We start from the raw sequence: 23,682 nt of genomic DNA on the forward strand, positions 1-23,682 counted from the left end.
ACTGCTGGACTTGAGCCTCTCCCATCAGTTAAAGAGGGCTTCTGTGGCCTATGCCTGTCAGTTCAGACTCAGGGGGCTTTTGTACATAAGAGAATAACTGTCTTGCCCAGAGGAAATGTTACCATATGGGGCTAAATGAGTGAGACTATAAATGCTTCAATCTTCATCTTAGGGTTACCAACTTTCTACTCGCATAAAACTGAACACTCTTGCCCTGCTCCCTGTCCCACCTCTTCTCTGAGGCCATGTCCCCCGCTCACTCCATCCCCCCTCCCTGTCACTCACTCTCCCCACCCTCACTCACTCATTTTCACCTGGCTGTGGCAGGGGTTGAGGTGCAAGAGGGCTGAGAGCTCCGTCTGGGGATGTGGGCTCTGGTGTGGGGCTGGGGATGAGGGATTTGAGATCCAGGAGGGGGCTCTGAGCTGGGGATGAGGGTTTGGAGTGTGAGAGGAGGCTCTGGACTGGGGCAGGGGATTTGGGGAGCGGGAGGGCGGGTGAGGACTCTGGCTGGGGGTGCTGGAGATGAGGAGTTTGGGGTGCAGGAGGGTGCTCTGGGATGGGACTGAGGGGTTTGGAGGGCGGGAGGGGGATCAGGGCTGGGGCAGAGGTTTGGGGTGCGGGGAGGAGGGTGAGGGTGGAGGCTCCAGGTGGCGCTTACCTTAAGCAGCTTCCGGAAGCAGCGGCATGTCCCCAGTCTGGTTCCTACATAGAGGCGCGGCCAGGCGGCTCTGCGCTCTGCTCTGTCTTCACGGCCAATGGGAGCTCCGGGGGCAGCGCCTGCAGATGGAGCAGCATGTGGAGCCCCCTGGCTGCCGCTACACCTAGGAGCCAGACTGGGGACATGCTGCAGCTTCTGGGAGCTGCGTGGAGCCATGGCAGGAAGGGAGCCTGCCTTAGCCCCACCTGTGTTACTGACCGGACTTTTAATGGCCTGGTCAGCGGTGCTGGCTGGAGCCGCCAGGGTCCCTTTTGGACTGGACATTCCAGTCAAAAACCGAACAGCTGGCAACCTACTTCATCTCCAGAGGGAAAGACTTTAAACACTGCTTAATTCTGCAGAAGGGTTTTCCCCTCCTCTCTATGAATGGGAAACTTGGGACAGGAAGCAGATTATTTGTCAATGTTAACCTGAAACTCAGACACAGTAGTAGTTAACAGGGAACATGTGGAGTTAGGACCTCTGGATTTTTTTCCAAATTTTTCCACTATTCTCTTTGTGGTTTGGACAAGTAGTTTCCCCTTTCTGTGCTTCAGTTTCCCCATCTGGAAACTTAATTGTTATAATACCTGCCTGATACTCAGAGACTGGTGATAGCTAACTCCTTCTCTCCAAAGGCCCTCATCTGCAGGGTCCTACAGCAATACACACTATCCCATCATCTCTTCAATATCTACATGAGACCATTTTGGAGAAAGACCCTGGGTGCAGCTGCCTACAATATGTTGAGGACCCTTAGCTATATACTTTATTCTCAACTGAAGCAACCAGCTCTGCTACTAAGATATCAGAATGCCTATAAGAAATCAGCTCTTCAGTGATGAGCAACTGGCTCAAACTGAGCCCTGGTAAAACCAGAGAGATGCTGGTTGGAAAGGGGCATTGCTCTGAAGACCTGGCTAAGGTGTTGTCGTCACATCACAGTGGTGCCATTGGGGTCCTGTTTGACTCCTTGCTAAATTTGGTTGGCCAGCTAGCATCAGTATCTAAAATGCCTTCTTTCACCTCCAGTTTGCTAGGAAACTTCCTCCCTGATGAAGACCTGGCATAGTGATTCCTGCAAGAATGTACAGGCTGCCCCCGGTACGGAGTATGACTGCCTGCCTTCTCCGTGGCTCAGGCTGCCATGAACATATCAGGCCTATGCTAAAGTCTCTCCTCTGGCTCCAAGTCAGCTTCTGATCCGAGCTTCTGGTCCTGATCTTCAAAGCAATTAATGGATTAAGCCCCAGCTACATCAGAGACCAAATGTTGATCTATGAACCACTAAGACAGCTTCACTAATCTGGGACAATGCAGATCACAAAGCTCAGGACAAAGTGTCCTAGACCTGGTGGAAAATATTCTCTGTCCAGGGGATCTAGCTCTGGAACAAACTACAGAGGACATGAGACAGATCCAGAGTCTGTCTTTAGGAAACACTGCAAAACAGTCCTCTTCAAAAAGACCTTTCCTTGTTGGAGAAAGATGTTTCCACTCATTCTGAATTACAGACACATGGAAATTCAACAAAAAATCATCAACTCAAATAATGGAGATACAGCCTTATCTGGAGGAAGTGTGGGATAGAATTATCTTGGAGAATGTAGTCAGTAGCTGACATTGGATAGGTTTTATGTTGGGATATTTAAAGCTACCTGTCTATGTTATCAAGCCACCATCATGTTGAAAAGCAAAAAGATGGAAAGTAAAACAACAATGAAAATAAAGGACCCAGCCACTCAGATGAGTAATCACATTTGACTTCAATGGGCCTACATGAGTAAGGGCTGTAAGATATAGTGCACATCCTGAATTATAGCAGTATGAACCAGTGATAGACAAAGGTGAAGTTACTTATAGTTGTAATCTATCTGTTGGTCAGTTACAGATTGTTTATATTTTACTGTCTGAAAAACAATTGCAGCATATTTGAAACAGCATATTTTAAAATAGTAGCATTGGTTGTTATCAAAATGCTTTAATTGTTCCTTAAGGAAACTTTTTTGGGGGGTCTTATAAGTATTTGAGTGTCTTTCCATGGAACATTGCTGCAGTAGATGTGCACACAAAGAACAGATTTGAAATAACTTATTTTTCTTATGCCTTTATTTCCCTAGCCGCCATTTGCCATGGTTTATCTCTTCCCCCCACGTACAGCCATCTCCATTGCTTATTATATCCTTGGGTTGTCTTTATTAAGAATCTTTTAAAATATGGTCCTTCATTATATCCTAATGCTGACTGTCCAAATGCATAGAAGAAACAAATGTCTCAAAAATGCTGTTTACACTTGGAGAACTGAAGCACTTCTAAAACTCTTGCTTCTAATATACATAATTATATGGAATGAGCTGATTGCTGCTTTACTGAGAATGTTACCCCCATAAACTTGATAGGATAGTAGACAATAATCTGTCACCTGACAACTGTTAAGCCAGGGACAAAGAGCAGCAGCTAGGGTCCATGAAAAAAGAAGACATCTAAAGCAACTGATCTAGACACACTGTGGTTGAGGAGAAGGAAGAAGGCTTTGTGACTCTCAGAGCCATCTCTCACAGACACAAAGCCATTTATAAAGTATATGTCAGAAGCTGTTGTAGCAGTTCTATTTCTCAAATAAAATCCTGGCAGTAGAACAGAGACTTTGGGATATTGAGGATTTGGCATCTAAAATGAAATAGAAACTCATGAGATTAGAATGGAGAGTGCATATGCTGATGTAAGACTTTGAAAAGAGTAGCCAAAAGAAGAGTATGAGAGAGTGCTGTAGATGGTCTAACGGAGAATATTGAAGGCCTGATCCAATGCCCATTGAAATCAATTAAAAGTTCTCCCATAGATTTCAGTGGGCTTTAGATTAGGTCCTGAAAAACAAATCTGGTGTGTTTTTCCAAGAGTTGATTGCAGATCTAGTTTAACCTGCTTTTACCATGGCATACAGAAGACATACAAGTCTATTGCTGTTTGCCCATCTGTCCCACTGACATAGAGATGCTTAGGACAATGTCAGTCCATTTTCATAGTTTTACTTGCAAAGTAAATATCTTGAAAATAGCAAAGAAAGTGATCAGTGAGAGTCAGGTGAGAGGATTTTTTTTTTATTTCTCAAGTCTACTCCAAACAAGTGCAAAAGTCAAAGAGAAAAGACGTTTTGATAGAAAGAAGAAACTACGAGAAGAGAGAGAGGTCCCAAATGTGCATAATGAAATATTTTAATGCTTTCTTTTATTTCTTGTTTTCATTTTAAAAAGAGAATGTTTCCAGATGACTAGGGAAAATCACAGTGGGCCAAATCCATTGACTCCAGGAAGGGTAAGGACTGTAGGGGCTGACATAAAATCCAGTTTTTATTCAAATTCTAATTGTTACTGGATATGTGTAAGATATTTTCTTTAAGGGGAAAACTGGCTCATTGTTTGTTTTAAAGACTTTTTAGTGGGGTATGGTTGGGGTAATTCTGGAAATGCTGCTTATTTATGGGAGTTACAGACATGAATTAGGTAGGCATCGCCCTCTTTTGTTTATAAATTTGTAACTGATTATAGTTTTTTTATTTATTTGACTTATTTTTTTCTGTTTTCTGCTTTCTGGTCACCCTATATGGAAGCCAAGCTTGGTTTGGAGTGCTGATGTTTCTTTCTGATCGCTTTCCCCTTTATGAGTGTAGTCTCACTGCGTCTTTTTGTAACTGTTTCTAACAGGGAAGACCTAGTCAGCAAGAAAGCAACAGAATAAAAGGTGTCATAGTTTTGTTAATCAAGCTTATCTCCAATGGTAGGACTGTCATAACAGTGTTTCATCCACAGCCCATTCAAGTCAATGGAAAGTTTCCTTTTGACTTCATTGGGCTTTGGGTCAGGCCCTTTGTGCACAAAATACTTCAACTTCAGGTATTTGAGGTGAATACAGACTGGGAGGGGAGATATTTAATTGTCATAGAGTCTTCTTCAGACTCCCCTTTAACAATGGCATCTTATTTCCATTAGTCTCCTGATGTTAGTAGAGGATAAGACAGTAAATAATCTTGATGAGAACAAGTTCCTACAGTCCTTACTCACTTCTTGCTTTGGCCATTTTCCTGATGGCTGCGGTGGGAGTTTGGCTTGAGGACGGACTGCTGGATTTGGGTTGTTGAGATTTCGCTTATGTTCCAGTGGACTGAAGAATGGATGGACAGTTAGGTGGTCCTGAATTCTAATCCCAGCTCTATGATTGCTCAGTATGTTCCTTTCTGTGCCTGCTTCTCCTCCATAAGATGGGCAGAATAATGCTTTATACTTTCCTGTCAAAAATGTTGTGAAGAGGATTCATTAAAATAATGTAACAGCATAATTCCCAAACATTTTTGTTAGATACCCCTGTGTTAGCTAGAACAATTGGGATCTCCTTGTCCTAAATACCACTGCTATTGTTGCATTTCCACTTGTTTCTGGCCATTCTCTCCTTTCCTGTTGTGTCTTAGGTTTTTTTCCTTCTCATCTTGTGTATATTTCATTTGTTTTCCCTCTGCTTTATCTCTTTATTCACTTTTGCTCCCCTACCCTAGTTGTTCTGCTGCAGGAGGCTACCTGCCATTCATTGTCAGAGTGTCCATCCTACTTGTATGTTGCAAGAGACTAGAGCCAGCAAGTTGTTCCCTAAGCCTATTCTGCCTGTGGACATGAGCTGCTCCTTTGACCAGCTATATTAGGGACTGCTGAAAGAGCAGAGGGAAAAGGTAGGTTCCTTTAGCCACAGAAACACATTTGCAATGGAAGTTCACAGTGCATTCAGGATCATCTTTTTTTCCCAACATAACTACTCTCTCGCTCTGTCCCTAGACTAGTGTGGTAGGTGTCCTGGGGGGTATGGGAGAACATTCCCCCAACATTGGAAAGCACTGAACTGAAATGATAAAGCACTATGCAAATGTTAAGTGTTGGCAGTGCTGTTGTTATCAAAATGTTCAGGTGGTTGAGCTCAAGAATATGGCTGTACTTATGCACTCAGAGTTCATACAGTCAGATCTACTCTCTTGTCTCCCTCTGCTTTTCACCTCAAAGTCCCTCTTTGTGGCATTCCCTTCATCTTTTCTGTTGTTGAGATATGAATGATAGGGGAACCCATCTTGTAGCTAACACTGTAATCCTCTAATTTTGGGATTGTACCACTAACTTAAATCTTTGCTAAGGGTTGAATTTTTGGTGCTTTGAGGGCTTTTCTAATTTTGGGATTGTACCACTAACTTAAATCTTTGCTAAGGGTTGAATTTTTGGTGCTTTGAGGGCTTTTCTAATTATAAAACCCATAATAGTGGAATTTTCCAGTATCCTCCACAACGCTATCTGCTCCATCCACAAGCAGGGGCAGGCGGGCTACTAACATATCTGTATTGCCTTCAATCTTATGAAAATTGTCTCTGAAGCCATTGAATGGTGAAGTGAATTTCTCAGAGAGTTTCATAAAATAGGGGCCAGCAGCAACATTTTATTCTCTTTATGCAACAGTAAACTGAAGTCTCTGATACTTATTAACATGGAAAAAAGTGTAAGATGAACAAGACAAAGCCAATATGAATTTGGAGACAATTTGAAAAACATTTTGCAACACACCATTTGACGCCCAAATCTTTACCATTCCTATTTTCAGAAGTAGGTCCAAGAACAACGTTATACTCAGTGATCTAGCTGCCATGAATAGGACTTTCAGTGGCTTTAACCAAAGGCTCTATTCATCAAATTTAAGGGCACAGGCAAAGGAAATTGATTCATTTCTGGACTGGTTTGACTTTCCACAGTGAAATTTATAAAAAAGAGAAACAAGTCTGAATGCTGCAGTTCATTCTATGGCTATTGCCAGCACATAATAAGGTAAGATGCCCAGTCAGTTCCTTTCACTCACACCTTTAGTTGAAGCTGTTATGCCCCATCTCTTCTGAATGAGCTTCATAAATTCACAGATAACTGTTATGGTTAACCCTGTGCAGGTGCCACATCAAAGCCAGAATAGCCACAGAATATCGTGGGGTCGTGGATCCTGCCTCACTCCCCTATGGAGTGTAGTGTCCCTTGGGATAGAAAGAGATACATCTATGGTGTTGGAATCATTTTGGCAGTATGCCTTTTCATGATCTATTTGTATTGCCTCTTTAATTTGTTCTTATCTAGTTTTAAACTTTATGATTGTTTCAACACTGTAACAGATATTCCAGCTGCAACTGAAATGCAGAATCAAACACTAGAGAAGAGACAATCCCAAGTCACACAGTCCAGCTCCCTGCCAGTGCAGAATTACTTCATTTCTAGTGTGTTTCTAGTCTAATTTTAAATGTCTCAAGTTATTGGGACTTTTTAAAAGATCTATTTAGATCATAAACTCTTTGGGACCGACACACAGCACAGAAAGTATCGCCCTGGAGCCAAAGTGTGAGCACCAGCCCAAACTGCAACTTCAAAGCACCGTCTATGTGGCTACTTTTCAAGTGCTAGTGTCAACCCTGCTGTCCTGAAGCTGTCAACCCTGGGCTGGGAAGCTTGCTATCCTGTGCCTCCCAAAGATGCTCTCTCCTGTGCCTCCCTCCTGCCTCCTGCCCCCTATACTGCGCACTGGTGAGAGTCCCCTTTGGCATGCATTCCTTCTTTCCTCTTTGTGGTCTGTGTTATTCCACCCAAAAGACCTCTTTCCTGTTCAGTCTGCTAGTTTATGCATCTCTTGTATGAAAAGTCACATAATTTCTTGCTGCAAGAACCTTCTCCTCTGCAGCTCCTGTCAAGAAGAATAGCTTTTCTGGAGCTATTCTCACCTCATTGACTCTGCAGTTCATTTACCTTCTCACCTCATTGATTTTCTATTTTATTTTGAATACCTTCAGACTATCTCATCTGAAAACATCTCTTCTCTCTTGTATGTCTTAATTTCTTTCTCCCGTTCCTGCTAATTTTAATTTTGTGCCCACATTATTTAACTGGTTTTGAGATCATTTGGATGAAAGGCACTATACAAAGTAAAGTTGTTTGAACTTATGTTACTTAAGCAGTGCCATAGGAATTTACAGATATTGTGATGTTAGTTCTGGGATCAGCAACCTTTCAGAAGTGGTGTGCCAAGTCTTCATTTATTCACTCTAATTTAAGGTTTCGCATGCCAGTAATACATTTTAACGTTTTTAGAAGGTCTCTTTCTATAAGTCTATAACTAAACTATTGTTGTATGTAAAGTAAATAAGGTTTTTAAAATGTTTAAGAAGCTTCATTTAAAATGAAATTAAACTGCAGAGCCCCCCAAACCGGTGGCCAGGATCTGGGCAGTGTGAGTGCCACTGAAAATCAGCTTGTGTGCCGCCTTCGGCACGTGTGCCATAGGTTGCCTACCCCTGTTAGTTGCTAGTAAATGTAATATTCACCACTTTTGTTTGTCTGAGGTTGTTTTTTTTCTGATAATCTAATCTCTATTTACAATTGATTGTAAAAGAGAGGGGTAAAGTTTAACAGTTAAAGCAAGAGAATCAGGGTCATGAATTCAGAGTTCTAATCATGCTACTCACATTGACTCCTTCTGTGGCTTTGGACAAATCTCTTAGGCTCCAAAACTGCAAACATTTACATACACATTTATGCACATCTGAGTAGTTCCATTGACTTCAGGGGGAATATTCATGTCCACAAAGTCAAACATATGCTATAATGCTTACAAGCTTGAAGCCTACATATCACTTTCCCCATCTGGTGGGGAGCAGTTTGAGGATCCATTTATATTTGTAAAGTGCTATGGAGATAAAAAAAAAATTGCTATTTAAGTGCAAAATACAATTAACTTTGTTACCTGCACTTTCAGTTGTTCACTCTTGACCAAACCTGGAGGCCTTTATTGAATAAAATCTGAGTAAAACGTGAGTAAGGACCTCAGAACTTTATATACAGTATACCTTATATACCTTATATTCCTTGTTAACTGAACACAGTGGTCCACCACATGAATAGAATCTTTGCTTCTATTACTGCCCAACCAAGTGAAATTCCTCATTTTCTTAAATAATTGACACTAACTACACCTGTAATTGCCCTTGCCATTACTCTCATGTGCTCCTTGGTACAATAGGGACCTTTAAAATGTGAAGGTTATAGGCCATAAGTTAAATACTGTTTGAGGACTTCTTGACTTCATGTACACTTACAGGTTTGGACCATATAAATGCATACAGAGATGCTTTGAAATAAGCCAGATCTGCTTACTATTCCAACTTAATTGCAGAACGGGCAGACTGCCCTGCTCTCTTGTAACTTTTTATTGCAGGGAAACTGTCTAATCTGGCTCTTCCTCCATCATCAGAACTTTATGAACTGTTCACATTCTGCATTGAGAACAAAATTAAGATCACTGAGAGTCAGCTGCCCTCCAATGACACTGCCAACACTAACAGTTCTGTAATCCCAAATACTGAATTTGTCACAATTCTCAAACCACAAGTACTTTCAGCATTTTATGCTCTAACACCCCAGGGCTCTATTATGCTTTGCCAAATCTCTGATGTAAATAGTTATGGTTTTTCTTCACTCACTAATCCCTCTGGGTTCTTGATTGTTAATCTCAATTTGTTGGTGGGGAGTTTAATAATGTCATAAAATAACTATTATCAATCCAGTTTTAAAGAAAAAATCTTACTAATAGAAGTCCCAATGAGTTGCCATCCAAGAGTCAGACTTCACTTTTTCTCAGTGATAATAACACATTGCAACTGTGGCAATATCTTTTAAATCAAAATGTCTTGGCTTCTTTGTAGTCTGGATTTTGTCCTCTGTACTTTGAAACACCCCTCTTAAGAGTTTATTTTGATCTTCAGACAATGGTTGATGAATTTTTTGCTGCTGCTGCTGCTTGACCTTTCTACTTCCTTTGACATTATTTTGATCATAATATTGGGTCTCTTGGAAACCAAGAATGATTTAATTTTCTTTTTGTTGAGTCTAGTATACATATATTATCTCTCTCACAGAGAGAGAGAATCTGCACACAATGTAGGATAAAGTGGACAACATTATAAGGAACAATTACAAAAATCAGATATTACAGGAGTCTGTGTAATATCAGTTGTCTGAAGATTAATAATCCTCTCTTACAAGAAAATACATAGGTTAATTCACCATACTACAAATAAAACTAATCATAATAGTAATTAATATCTAGCCCATGAGATTTTTCATCCATGGATATCAAAGCATTTTACAAAAATGGTTAAGTACCACTTTCTCCATGTTATAAATGGGAAAGTTGAGTCACAGAGAACATGCCCAAGGCCACTCATTGAGTCAGTGGCAGAGCTGGAACACTATCCAAATTCCTGACTCTCAGTCTCATGCTCTGTCCATTGAATCACCCTTCAACAGTCTCATATATACTTAGTGGCATGGTTTTTCTCTGAGCTGTCGATACACAATATAATTCTTTTTAGTAGGACCATTTGTGTCTACCTCAATCCAAGTCTTACATATTCTTCAAAGTTCTGTTGCAGGTCACATTCTTTGAAGTGTGTTTTTTACTGGCTTGTATTTGCCTCATGATGTACTCTGATACTACACAGTTTGCTGTTTCTGCTTTGGTATGCAGGTAACAAATCTGTCCCTCTTCCCAGGCTGTTTCTATTAGCATTGTTTTTTTTCACTCAGCTCTCCTCACAGAGACATAGAAAGCTAAATTGTTGCATCCTTGGTTCCAGAAACAAAGTGCAGCTAATTTCCTATTTGCATTCTTCATAGATTATTTTAGGCTGACCTAGGTATTCCTGTCCCATTAAGTGCTATTTTTTAACATTTATTATGCTGTAGACTTTGCATAGGTAATATTTTTAGATTTCTTTTTGGTTACGTTAGGATTTAGTTAGAGCTGTGCTTTTTTGAAAGGACTGCCAAAATACTGATTCATTCCTCTTTGAAGATTAGATTATTTTAAATGTGAACCCCTCTTAATGTCAACATCAGTTTGCCAGAATATTCTGAAATTATCTGGAATATTCCAATAAGTGATCTAACTTTTATCAAGCTGAAAATGAAATCACCAAAGTGGAGACATTGCCTTCCAATTTTTTAAAGTTAAAAAAAATGAAGTCATAATTCCAATCTTCTTGCGCTATTGTTTTACATGCAACCCATGATTCTAGGCTGAATACATAAAATAATATTAGTGTAGGTAATTGAGAAGATACTTGTGCTGAGTGCAATAATTAACATTGTGTGTTATTTGGAGAAATAAATACAGATTTTTCAATTGACATTAAATGGGAAAATGCTTAAAATGTGATTTTTTTTAAAATGACTGTAAAAATAACATAATGAGGGTTCCATGTTCCCTTCCATTCTCTCGATGTTCTATATTAAATTTGCTCTGTTTGAAAATAAAGTGATGGTTTTGATTTAGTGCCAGTCCTTCAAACCCAACCTGCAATCTGAAAGTGTTTTTTTCTGATTGCACATTATCACATGTAGTAAAGATTCAATAATTCAAATGTAGCTAACAGATCTCTTTTATGATGCACAAACCAGAAGAGAATCCAGTTTATTCTTCCACAGCTGTGTTGACTCTGCACACCGAAGAGGAATTGAATTGTAAAAATGTAGTTTAGTCACACACAAACAAAAAAAGAAGGAAAAGCCGCTCTGACTCAGTACACACAGGCAGTAAATATGTTAGATGCCACCATTTTTACATGGTTATTTTTCCAACCATACTTTAATAACTCTTGATATTAATCAGATACAATTGTACTGATTTAGTGCAAAATGGTTTAGAAACATTTTCAATGTAATGTGAAGTTTTCCATTAAGTGGTTGATACTAAGTAAGCTTGAGTGTAATTAACTGAGCATCTTTATTTCCACCATTAAAGAACATGCTTTCTAGAACTGCTAGATCTGACCACATTTTCCCAGTTCTCAGACATATTAATTATTCTTCTATTAAGCAGAAATGGATTCCAAAGTTCCTATAAACATACTCAAGAACCTAAGTACAGTGCCATATTATATTACATGCATACACTGTTGCTCTCAACATGCTCATAATTTAGTTTTTGTGGTACAATGACCAAATCATACTCAGCACTCGGCCGGATAAGGCCAAGTGTTCAGATCACATTAGTCCAGGTCTGTTGTAGGTATGGATCTGTAAGTGTATGCTGAAGTGAATGGGAAAATACTGTTTCCCAGGTTGAGAATCCAGTTCATACAGGATTTAGAGTTAATTAAATTATAGCATAGTAGCAATAGCCACATTTTAAAATAGTAGCCAAACATGCTATCTTTGACAAGATTTCTCTTCTTACATATGTTTAATGTCCAAATGTCTTTCGTGTTGGGTATGGGGGAAAGTAGCCCAGTGAGTGATTCCTTTTTATTCACATCTCTTTTTTTAGTTCAACAGATTGCAGTATACATCTTAACCTGCAAATTTGCCAGTGTGTTACACAACAAATCAAAATTTATATCAAATGACCAAAATATGGAACACCTGTGTTTTGTCATGTTACCACAGAAATGACAGATTATAATGGTTTTTAACTATGAAACCTTTTCTGAGGGTGTTTTTCTCAAATTTTGAATTAAACCAATTTAAAATGAAAACTGGAAAAACATATTTTATATTATGCAACCACACAGACCCCCACCATCCGCCAGAGTGGTCATCAGGTTTGAATCCTGGACTTGCAGAACTCCAGCATAGGTTTCCCACCACTTAAACTAAAAAAATTAACTGTTATCCTCTTTATGGACCAGCCACTGGAGGGAGGCATGACACATATTTTGCCAGTGGGTTACATAGCTATTTACTAGGCAGTAGTAAAATGTAAGGGAACAGAAACTCTGTTTTCTATTCCTGACTCTGGGAGGGAACTGTGGTCTAATGGTTACAGCAATGGTTATAGCCAAGCACATAAATTTGGTACACATTCACTCTGAAAGATAGTGTGGCTAAATGGAAGAGGCTTTAATCTGCTATATTAAAGACCTGGATTATATTCCTAGCTTTGCTTGAAGTGATCTTGTGCAGCCACTCAACTAATTACAATATGGAACATATATATGACTTCTTTCTAGGATCAGATGGGAGGTTTTGCTAAATAATAAAGGCTATGAAGTGCATAAAAATATGAACAGCAGAGTTGAGACTTGAATTCATGGTCTCCTAGCTCCCAGTTCAGTGCATGTTCCCTAGGTTGTAGAGTGTTTGCAATGGGAAGAGCTCTGTCTTTTTCTTTTACCAACCCAGCTGTCCCTCTTCCATTCTCCTATGGGACATCACTTACTTTGGCAGTTCAGCAGAACAACTAGCCCCTTTCAGCCAAAATGCAGAATAGTCAACAAAATATTGGTACGCTGAGTGCTCTGGGTTGCAGATTAGTTCTTTTTTTATGTGTCTGCTCAGGTGGGTAAAGGGTAACTGCCTATGACAAGGTACAGAAGACCTATTTGTTTTCTCCAGACAAGGAAGTTAGCTCATTGTGCAGATTTTGCAAAGCTACACAGAGTGAAGTAATAAGACCAGTCTGGTTGTCAGAAGGGAAACAAGAAACTAAAAAACAGTCTCTTGGTAGTTAGAAGGAGAGAAGGCAGAACTCCACAGCCAGTTGTTGCAGACTGGGTTCTAGCCCATGCTGGGTAACGTAGGTTATGTAAACTGTTTTGGTTCTTTTGTTGTAAACAGTTCACTCAGAAGACATCAGGAATAAAACCCCCAGGAGGAAAGTTGCTGAAAAACTTCACTGAAGAGCCAACTGATCCATTCCACTTGCTCACACTGCCCATACATACTTTGAGCAACAGCATCCCTGGGCCTGACTTGGTACTACAGCTTTCCTCTCTCTGTCTCTCTCCAGATTTAGCATATCTGGACCTGGTGTGGAAACAGGTGCCATTTGTATTATTAGCTTCAGTGCTGGTGATACACTGGGAATTTTGCCTGAATAAAAAGAAAAAAAATCCCTTGGCTGGTTTTAGACCCAACTTCCCTGGTTGCAAGTGTGTATTTTAGCACTTGCATGTCCAACTACTGTATCTGATTTACACTCTCAGATTTGAAGTGTAGGTACTATATGTTGCAGACCATGGAGTTGCACTGCTTGCACTGGGTCTAATTTTTCTCCCATTACCCAGTGATTCTGGTTTATTTTTAGGAAATATTTGGCTATGTAAAGAATTATAGCAAATATTTGATTAAAATAAAATGAGAGAAAATATTACTTTCCTTGACAACGTTGCAGGAACCGAACACTTGTGCAATAATTACCAAAAATACTATAGGGAAATAGCAAAAGTTCTGTTTTAATTTTCAGGCTTTAGTTTGCTCATTAATATACTTCTGTAGGATTGTTTATCTCCGTGATGTCCTGTTTCATTCCTTCTGTGATATGCTTGCTGGGTGTGTATGTGATTATTTTGGCCTAAGATGAACACTTCTAATAGGCAACATGAGGAGGAGAGGGCACAGTGCCCAGAGAGGCAGAAAACCCTGTCACTCAGTCTTGAAGAACAGGTGGGGAGGGGGGTCTCAGTTTGAGGTAGAACTCATGGACTGAGGTAGGGGGAAGAATGAAGTAGAAAGAGGGAGGAATGTGGGTGTTGTAGTCCAGCCAGCAGGAAGGAGCAGAGAGAGACACGTTTGGTTACAACAGAGGTATATACTTTAATAATTCACTTGAAGTGAGACAGGTAATCAGCACTACTTCCAGATGCAGTGAGACCTATAGGATTAACTCTTAATTTTATTTACAGCACTTCCACTGTGAAATGAGTATCTTTTGCCAGGCAGTGTTTCCCAATGGTAGTCTGGAAATACTTTCCCCTGCTCCCCCAAACAAATGTAGGCTCTGATCCTGCAAACATTTCTGGACATGCTTAACTTTATACAGGTTAATAGTTAACTTCAGTGGGACTATATGAGGTGTATAAAGCTCTCTCTGTGTGTAAGAACCCATAGGATTTGGCCCACAGAGAAGATAAATGTATGCTGGCCCTTTTGAGCTCCATGACCCTTTTACATATTTCAGTGTGATACAGCTAAATAAATTACTAAGAAATATGTTGACTTTTACATAGTTTTTTTCTGAGTTAAATTGCAGACTTTAAACTTTCACAGAGTTTTCATTAAAATGATATAAAACAAGATTTTCTTAGCTCCATTATAGTTAGTTTTCAAAGTACTGTGCAGTATTGTCCAAATGCAGTAATTCAGTGCACAGCCTGACTTCCAAGCTGTGTGCCTAGCTGAGAGTACAGGGACCCTGAATCTTCCCCCAGGCTGCATAGTGGCTGTCGAAACATTTTGAAGGTGCTGTTGAAGCTGAAGGCAGAAGAACTGTTGTGTTCTATACACAAAGTTCATTTGTGCTCAAGTCTAAAATGACTTTTTATTTTGACTTAGGAAACCAAGAAGGAACAAAAGGGAAGTCTCTGCATGAAATCAGAAAGTGTGTATTCTCCGTTTCAGGGTGCAGGAATTCTGAAAACAAAATGGCTGCTGAACACTACAAAAATGGAGAGACCTGTAAAATGTAGAAGGTACAGTATGTAGGGAGGGAAAGGGATAAGTTACATAATTACATACACCATCAGAACTATTGATTTCAGTGGGAGTTATGCATGCATAAGGATAAGGGCTGCAAGATGGGACCTTTAAAATAGGAAATTATTACAAAGCTTGCCATGAAGGGTGAACTGCCCCCCTTAAAATCAGTAACTTCCTGTGTGGACGCTCTTATTCTGGAATGTGGCTTATTTGGTATAAGTCTTATATGGGTAATATCAGTATATTTCCAGATGTAGACAATCCCATATATCCAGAGCGGATAATGAGTTACTTGTCTGAGTAGGTAAGCAGAACCCACTTAGCCTCTTCCCACAGAATCCAAACCTGTTAGCAGTGTGGGATGTTTCAAACATACACTACCAGCCTATTAAAACACCGTATAAAGACAAGGAAGATAGGGTTCCTGACCTGAAGAGCAAGAAAAACTTCAGTCTCCAGAGTTGTCAATCTGTTTCCTTTCACCAGCTTAAATTTTTAATGATTTTTTTTAAATATTCATACTATAGACCTAGTAACAAGCTGGTGAGTAAGCAAGTGTGTGATGTTATTGTAAAAAAGCAGTTGTAAAGTGAGAAATATGAAGTGTGAGATTTTTGTTAAATAACATCCACACATGATTATGACTTCAAGCTAAAACAGAAAAAGACCCTTTTTATTACTGTCTGTACAGGACCAACTGTAATGCAGAAACCACGGTATTCTCCTGACAGCATCAAACATTGACCTTGTCATTTTAATATCACATACAAACAGTCATTTTCATAGATGTCTGACTTATGAAAACATTTTTTTAGCTAAAATATAGGGAAAACCTTCTCACCTGTTTCTATTGCTATTTGAAGTACCCTTCACACGGTGGATTAAATTTTCTAATTGAGTCAATTTAAAAGGACCTTTTTTAAAAGGACAGTGTTGGTGCTTGGCACGTTCTGAAAATCAAGTGCCTTAAAGGATTTTAAAATAGCACACCCAAAAATCCAGGTGCCCCAAATCCATAACCACTCTTGAAAATTTGGGTCAGTAAATAAACTAATTTTATTATGTGTTTCAGATGCATATAGTGTGAAATATGGAACACACTTTGTGTGAATAATGTAGTCCTTACCTATAACTTTTTCATTGCTTTTCTTGTTAAGTTTCCATTGTGTTTATGGAACAATATTAGAACCTGCCTTTGCCAAAAAATAAAAATAAATAAAAAAAAATTTCTGTAAATTCCCAAGGTTCTTTCTTTCCCAAGTGTCTTTCTTCTATTTCAAAGGATAATTTGTTCTGTCTTTCCCAGTTCAGAGCTCATATGAGGATTATGAACTGAAAGAGGGGTCAAATTAGCCTTAATTTGGCTTGGTTAACTCCTAACTCTTCTGATTTGAAGTGTTTATCTTTTTACAGCTGAACACTTCGCTTTCTAATTTGACTATTGGTACTCATGATAGGCATTTACTAAGAGTAGATTTTGTTTTGGTGGTGGACACAAATATTTTAACCTATGTCTTACAAGGACTGGTTGTCTCAGGGAATTGGTAATAGGCTACAGAACCTTTCACCTTTAAGGTCACTGGTTCACATCAATATCAGGTCAATAGTGGTGAAAAATCATTACTTGTCTGGCATCTGTTTGGTGACTGTTGTCAAATTATTTCATAGTCTCAGTCTAGTTCCAAGGACAGGTGTTGTCTAGGCCACCAAAAAGAAAGGCTCACAAGTGACATGTTTTGACAGTCTCGGAAGAGACCTGAGTAACCTAATGGGTGTGTGAATACAGAACTAAACTATCCTCCTATCCCTTGAGGTGACAATTCTAGTATGGGGTTGACCAGGATGTCATTGTCTACCTGGAGTTGCTGTGGTGCTGGACAAGGATGGAGAGAATCCTGGATCCATTGTTGATTAACCTGCTGGAAAACCACTATTTACTTAGTCTAGGATGAGTGGGAGAGAGGCTACTTCACCAGCTGCCCTGACACCGCACTGCAATCCTTAGCGCTCTGACAGTGCCTTGTCTTGTGGGCTGGGCCCTTGTCCAGTGGTGAGCTGGAGCCGGTTCCCACCGGTTCGCAAGAAGCGGTTGCTAAAATTAGACGCCGGTAAGAACATAAGAACAGCCGTACTGGGTTAGACCAAGGGTCCATCTAGCCCAGTATCCTGTCTATCGACAGTGGCCAATGCCAGGTGCCCCAGAGGGAGTGAACCTAACAGGTAATGATCAAGTGATCTCTCTCTCATGCCATCCATCTCTACCCTCTGACAGAGTCTAGGGACACCATTCCTTACCCATCCTGGCTAATAGCCATTAATGGACTTAACCTCCATGAATTTATCCAGTTCTCTTTTAAACGCTGTTATAGTCCTAGCCTTCACAATCTCCTCAGGCAAGGAGTTCCACAAGATGACTGTGCGCTGCGTGAAGAAGAACTTCCTTTTATTTGTTTTAAACCTGCTGCCTATTAATTTCATTTGGTGACCCCTAGTTCTTGTATTATGGGAATAAGTAAATAACTTTTCCTTATTCACTTTCTCCACATCACTCATGATTTTATATACCTCTATCATATCCCCCCTTAGTCTCCTCTTTTCCAAGCTGAAAAGTCTAGCCTCTTTAATCTCTCCTCATATGGGACCTGTTCCAAACCCCTAATCATTTTAGTTGCCCTTCTCTGAACCTTTTCTAATGCCAGTATATCTTTTTTGAGATGAGGAGACCACATCTGTACGCAGTATTCGAGATGTGGGTGTACCATCGATTTATATAAGGGCAATAATATATTCTCAGTCTTATTCTCTATCCCCTTTTTAATGATTCCTAACATCCTGTGAGCTTTTTTGACCGCCTCTGCACACTGCGTGGGCATCTTCAGAAAACTATCCACGATGACTCCAAGATCTTTTTTTCCTGATTTGTTGTAGCTAAATTAGCCCCCATCATATTGTATGTATAGTTGGGGTTATTTTTTCCAATGTGCATTACTTTACATTTATCCACATTGAATTTCATTTTCCATTTTGTTGCCCAATCACTTAGTTTTGAGAGGTCTTTTTGAAGTTCTTCACAGTCTGCTTTGATCTTAACTATCTTGAGCAGTTTAGTATCATCTGCAAACTTTGCCACCTCACTGTTTACCCCTTTCTCCAGATCTTTTATGAATAAGTTGAATAGGATTGGTCCTAGGACTGACCCTTGGGGAACACCACTAGTTACCCCTATCCATTCTGAGAATTTACCATTAAATGCGGTGTAGAACTGGCTGTTAAGGGGCAGGTGGGCAAACAACTCCGGTTCGCAAGCCACATCCACCCCGCGGGACTGTCCTGTCCCCCACCTGAGCTGCCTGGATGGGGGCAAGTGGGGCAATTTGCCCCAGGCCCTGCAGGGGCCCGCAGCCCCATGAAGATGTCTCTCGGTCTGAGCGCCTCCTGCTCAGAACCGGTGGGCCGAACGGCAGGAGCGCAGCGTTTTGTCGGGTGTAAGAAAAACATAAACAGCAGCTACCTCCCAATTATTGGGGAGGAGGGGTTATTGTAATAAACATGTACAAATGTTTTTTTTATTGTTAAGTATGACTCCCAATGACTCAATGCATTGCCATTTCTTATGGAGAAAGGTGCAAAAAATACATACTGTGGAACATCCCTTAAATCAGAACTTCTTATAGGGAACCGGTTGTTAAGATTTTGGCAGCTCATCATTGCCCTTGTCCCCTCCTGATCTCTTGGAGGCAGCTTGTGGCCTCTTCTGTTCTGCCCACCTTGCGGGCACTGAGGGGAGAGAGGAAGGTCAAAGCTGGCAATGGTATGAAATTTGAAGTGTTTGGATGTGAGGGAGGAGACCAGCTTAGGCTGGTGATATGTGCTTGGAAACAAAGGCAAAGGGGACCTTAGGATCAGTGTATCAATCTAGACCATCTGTTGTCTTTCAGGAGAGTCCTGCTGCAAAGCATCTCAAAGCCTGAGGTGCGGGGGTCAGACAACCCCTTCCCTAGATGTGCCTTTCTTCTGTAGCTCTGGGGAGCTGGGGCTTGGAGCTGCCAGGTTCCATGGTCTGTGTGGGAAGAACCCCAGGGCCGCCTAGCCCCAGTGCTGCCCAGGGCGGGAAGGACGGGCGCCCTCTTGGGTTTCTGTCCCTCAGCAGCAGCTACATGTCACCAAAGCACACACCACACCGTGGGCAGACCTGTGAGCTCTCCGCGGGTCGTACAGCCCCCAGCTTCCCTCCCTTGAGCCGAGCATTAGTTCGGATCTCGCTTGATTCAGAGAGCAGCAGGCACGCAGGACTATTTTATTAGTCCTGGAATTGTTGCTGCCTCCTAGCTGCCTTTCTTTCCCCTGGACTTGTAACTTGCACCCTGACTTGATTTTCTTCATCCTCACTTCCCTGGTTTCTCTGCAGTATCCCTTGGGTCTCTAGGGTGCTGCACTGTATTGTAAAGAAATGACTAGTCTGTTTGCTTCCAGGCGCAGAAGGCAGCTGCGCCAAACCAAGTCTGTGTTTCAGGAGTGTTCAGAGCGAGGAGCCTCTGGGGCGAGCTATTGGCAGACGCAGACATACAGGGCTGAATATGCCGCGCAGAGTTTGGGATTTAACAAGTGGGATTTCCTCCCCGTGCCCAGAACCAGGATCTCCTTTGCCAGGAGCCTCCCCTTGTCGTGTGCCAGGAGCATTAGTGGTTGTAATATAGCCCTCGCTATGTATGTTTTGCCATGTATGGTTCTTTGTATTACAGCCAGTAACAATGGTGAGCCCTGGTTGGTCCCCGGAGATGGGACGGCAGGGAGTTTGGCTGGTGCCGGGGCCCGTTCTAATTTGCTCCCTTTACCGCTGCTTTCTTTGTGGGTCGCCTCGCCCGCATGTAATATTTGGGGGGGGCGCGAAGGGTTCGCGAAAGGCAGAACCGTAATTCTTGGTTTTGAAAGAAACCTTCGGGAGGTGGGGAGTGCAGACAGTACAGCCCTTCCCCATCGCAGCACAGCGTGGCACGGAGCAGGACGGTACCATCCAAAGCAAAGGTGCGAGGAGGCAAAGCGTAAGGTTTACCCTCCTAATGCTTGGGGTTTCGAGCAGGATGATTCAACTGATTCTCCTGCCTCGGATCGGTTTGGGTTTGGATGCCCCATCTTTGGCTAGAATAGGCTGTAGGAACGGGTCCACTTATTGTTTAAAGTCTCCTTCCTCTAGCCCCTTCTCTTCTTCAAGGGAAACTAAATCTAAACGCTGCAATGCAAGAGGGAGTGTGGTGTCCGTGAATCCCATCTGAATAAATGTCTATATATTAATGAATTATTAACTCAGCCGCGAGTGACCTTAAAACTGAAATGAGGAGACGCCTAGGGCAAGAAGGAAAGCTGCTGAATCCTTTATCGGACTCCTGTCAGAAGCAACCGACCATTTGTCTTCCCCAGATCAGGAGAATTAATTAATATGAAAGGCAAACTTTTCAATTGTGTACCAAACAATATCAGATAGGGGCTCCCCCGATTCAACACCTCCCTTTTAAGGGGTTTAGTTCCCCCTCCCTCCGAAAACCCAGTCCCCAAAGAGAGAAAGAGGGGGAGAGAGAGAGACTGGCTAAGGATTTTTTTTTTAATTCCCAGGGAAAATGATGAATTTGGGTAGTTAATTTATCGATCCTGGTTCCTCTTCCTACTTGTTTTATTTTAGAGGTCATTAATCAATGAAGAAAAACACCACCGTGTTCCCCTTTGCATTTAATACACTTACCCTCATTTATTTCTTTTGAACAAATTCCTAACAAATATTCACCAATCGATTCGTTAGCGATGCATTTTCATAAAGGTTTGATCGGTTTCTAAACGGTCAATGTGATTTGTTTCAGTGCTCGTCCTCTAACTAATGAAAAACCCAGCGAGAGGAGGAGAGGGCTAAAAACTCTTTTCTCCCCGCGCCTCAGTAAACACAGAAGTTACAGCAAGACATAATAACAAATAAACCTCCAGAGACAAGCGGCCGCGGGGGGGGGAGGGTGATATAAAAAGACACACACACACACACAGAGAGACACGCCGAAACACAACCCAGAGGTTGGACTTGGCTAAACAAAGCTGGCACTAAACTGTAAGACCAGGACTGACACTTACTTAATTCTCTATCAGACCCCACATCTGTTATTTTAAATGCTGAGCTGGTGTCGCAGTGTTCTCGGTTATGACTAAGAAACGCAAGAAGTGTGTGACCCTTCCAAAGCCAGCTCCTTTAACCCCATCCTTGAAGAGGCAGGGAGCAGCTATCACCGCGCTGTGACTTAGTACCACTGGGATCCCTCTGGTTATTTAGTTTAACAGCAATTGCCTGCCCAGTCTTCCAGAGTGAATCGAGTTAATTAGACCGACTGGATTATTTTCCATTTGGAAAAAAAATCCAATCGACAAGGCTCATTGGTCCCCTGGACATTGCTGGACTCTGCGTGAGTGACAGGGACAGCCGGGCAATATTTCCCGGAGGAGCCCTTCCAATCCCAGACAGAGACACGGAGCCCGATCCTGCCCCCTTCCCGCATTGATTTCAATGCAAGAAGGATCGGGCCCACAGTCTGGTCTAGCTACAGCATCTGCCTGCAATGCTGCCACTGAGCCCTGCTGCATTAGGCGTCCAACTTTCCAGGCTCTCCAGCCGGCCCTGAGAGGGTGGAGGGAAAGGACAACTTTTTTTAACCCTGGTTTATTTTGGATTTGATCTTTCTACCCGCATTTGTCAGAAATCTCGGGAGGAACCTGATCCTCTTGTAGGAGACTCAAACACCTACTCGGTGCCCTTGCAAATCCCCTTCTGCCATCTTGATCACTCAAAGGGAGACTTTCCTCATTACGAGTATGAGTGCGCCCTAGTTTTGCAACAACAGATAAAAATCTACTAATATGAAACTACAGGCATTATTTCTGTAACAATCCAAGGCAAATGGAGATATTGACAATACACTTAAACCCATTAGCTGTGAGCATTTCCCTACTACTTCATCACGTTTTTCGAGTGTGAAACGAATGTTTAAAGATTGCTGCCATTAAAACGCATTTAATATTTGTAAAGACATTTCGTAATAAAAACAATCATCATTCAAAAATGTGAATTTATAAAATACATGTAAAAACAAATGAGGAAATAAAAAGTTTACCAGAAAAGAACTGACGAAGCATAATGCATAGTATTAAAATGAGAACAAAGAAAACCTGTAGCCCTTCTGCACATCTATCAACATTTTATACACACAATAATAAGAAAGTGATAAAAAAAGGTTCTCTCCCTCGCCACACTTTTCTCCTGTGAACATTTCAGAACTTTTTAAAGTAGATTAATAGAGGAAAAGGATTGAGAATTCATTATAACTGGCACAATAGAATTGATCAAAAACAGTGGAGTTTTTTATGGCTAGCTTAATATCCCATAAAATCAGTTCTTTCCCCCTAGTTGTGTTTGCCTTAACTTAGGTGTTATCAATCTATACAGCACATGACGAATGACCTTGTCAAAATGACGCCAGTCAAAACATTTTTTTGTCCCAGCTCTGTTCAAATTTGTGTTAAAATGTCCTGCCTTAGACACAGACAAAATCTAAACAGCAGCTTTCCCAGGCTCTGCAAGAATGAACGGGTGGGAAAGAAATAAGTAGAAAGTTGAAGAGAAATGTCATTAATTGTTTAAATACTGAGACGAGAGAGAGAGAGAGAATATAGTGTGTGTATAACGTCAAAATGAAATAGAACAATATGAATTATATTGTTAAATTTGATAGGTATTTTGATCTGAACATTTTATATTAAATGTATATGTTTGGATAAGTATATATTGTATAGGACAAATTATATCCCTTTTCTATTATTTCATGCAATATGAAAAAGAGCTTGAAGAAACTTGATCTTAAGTAAGTGATACATGAAATTTCTCAGTAATTACACGGCAAATAGCCAACCTTGTGGTCCTGAATTTCGAGCAAGGAAAAAAAATGTAGTTAAAGAGTAGACGTTTAGCACAGGAGGCTACGTCTTGACTACCTAAACTTTGGTTTGTGTGGTGCACTAGAGTACGTAGAGATTTTCTGGAGTATGAACGCGCTAACTCTCGAGTCCAGAGAGAACTAAGGCAGAAGTAGAGCAGATTGAAAACAGCGGGTTTCTCCATCTATCCTGGGAACTCTTGAAATGGATCTTATTAAAGTAGCCATGGAGAACAGAAGGTAAATGATACTGAGAAATGTAAAAAAGGAGTGTATGCGACCAGATGTGCACCAGGAAAGCAGAGAAAGGGGAACAATGAATAAGGAAACGAACAAGGAAGCGAATCAAAATACACCGTAGCATCTGCAGGATAAAAGCAAAATGTAAATCAAAGGTCAAATACATGAAGGGGATCAAATGAAAGTGTCATAGGAAACTGACCTATAAAAGAGTCCAACCTGAGCACACCGAACTACAGGGAAG

The 23,682-nt window shown here is 41.0% G+C and overlaps 1 protein-coding gene across 5 annotated transcripts in view; it reads left to right on the plus strand.

Annotated features, from left to right (window-relative positions):
- PRDM6 (PR/SET domain 6) overlaps nt 1-23,682 on the plus strand; it is a 132,452-nt gene that overhangs the window by 14,772 nt on the left and 93,998 nt on the right. For 3 of the 5 annotated variants that reach the window (XM_039543106.1, XM_039543103.1, XM_039543107.1), the window contains exons 2-3: nt 13,375-13,512; nt 15,157-15,227. The gene's annotated coding sequence lies outside the window, so the exon portion shown is untranslated. The remainder of the gene's footprint in view (nt 1-13,374; nt 13,513-15,156; nt 15,228-23,682) is intronic. The other 2 variants (XM_039543104.1, XM_039543105.1) reach the window with 1 other exon arrangement.

This window comes from Mauremys reevesii, linkage group 6 (assembly GCF_016161935.1).
Source record: "Mauremys reevesii isolate NIE-2019 linkage group 6, ASM1616193v1, whole genome shotgun sequence".
NCBI classification, from domain to species: domain Eukaryota; kingdom Metazoa; phylum Chordata; order Testudines; family Geoemydidae; genus Mauremys; species Mauremys reevesii.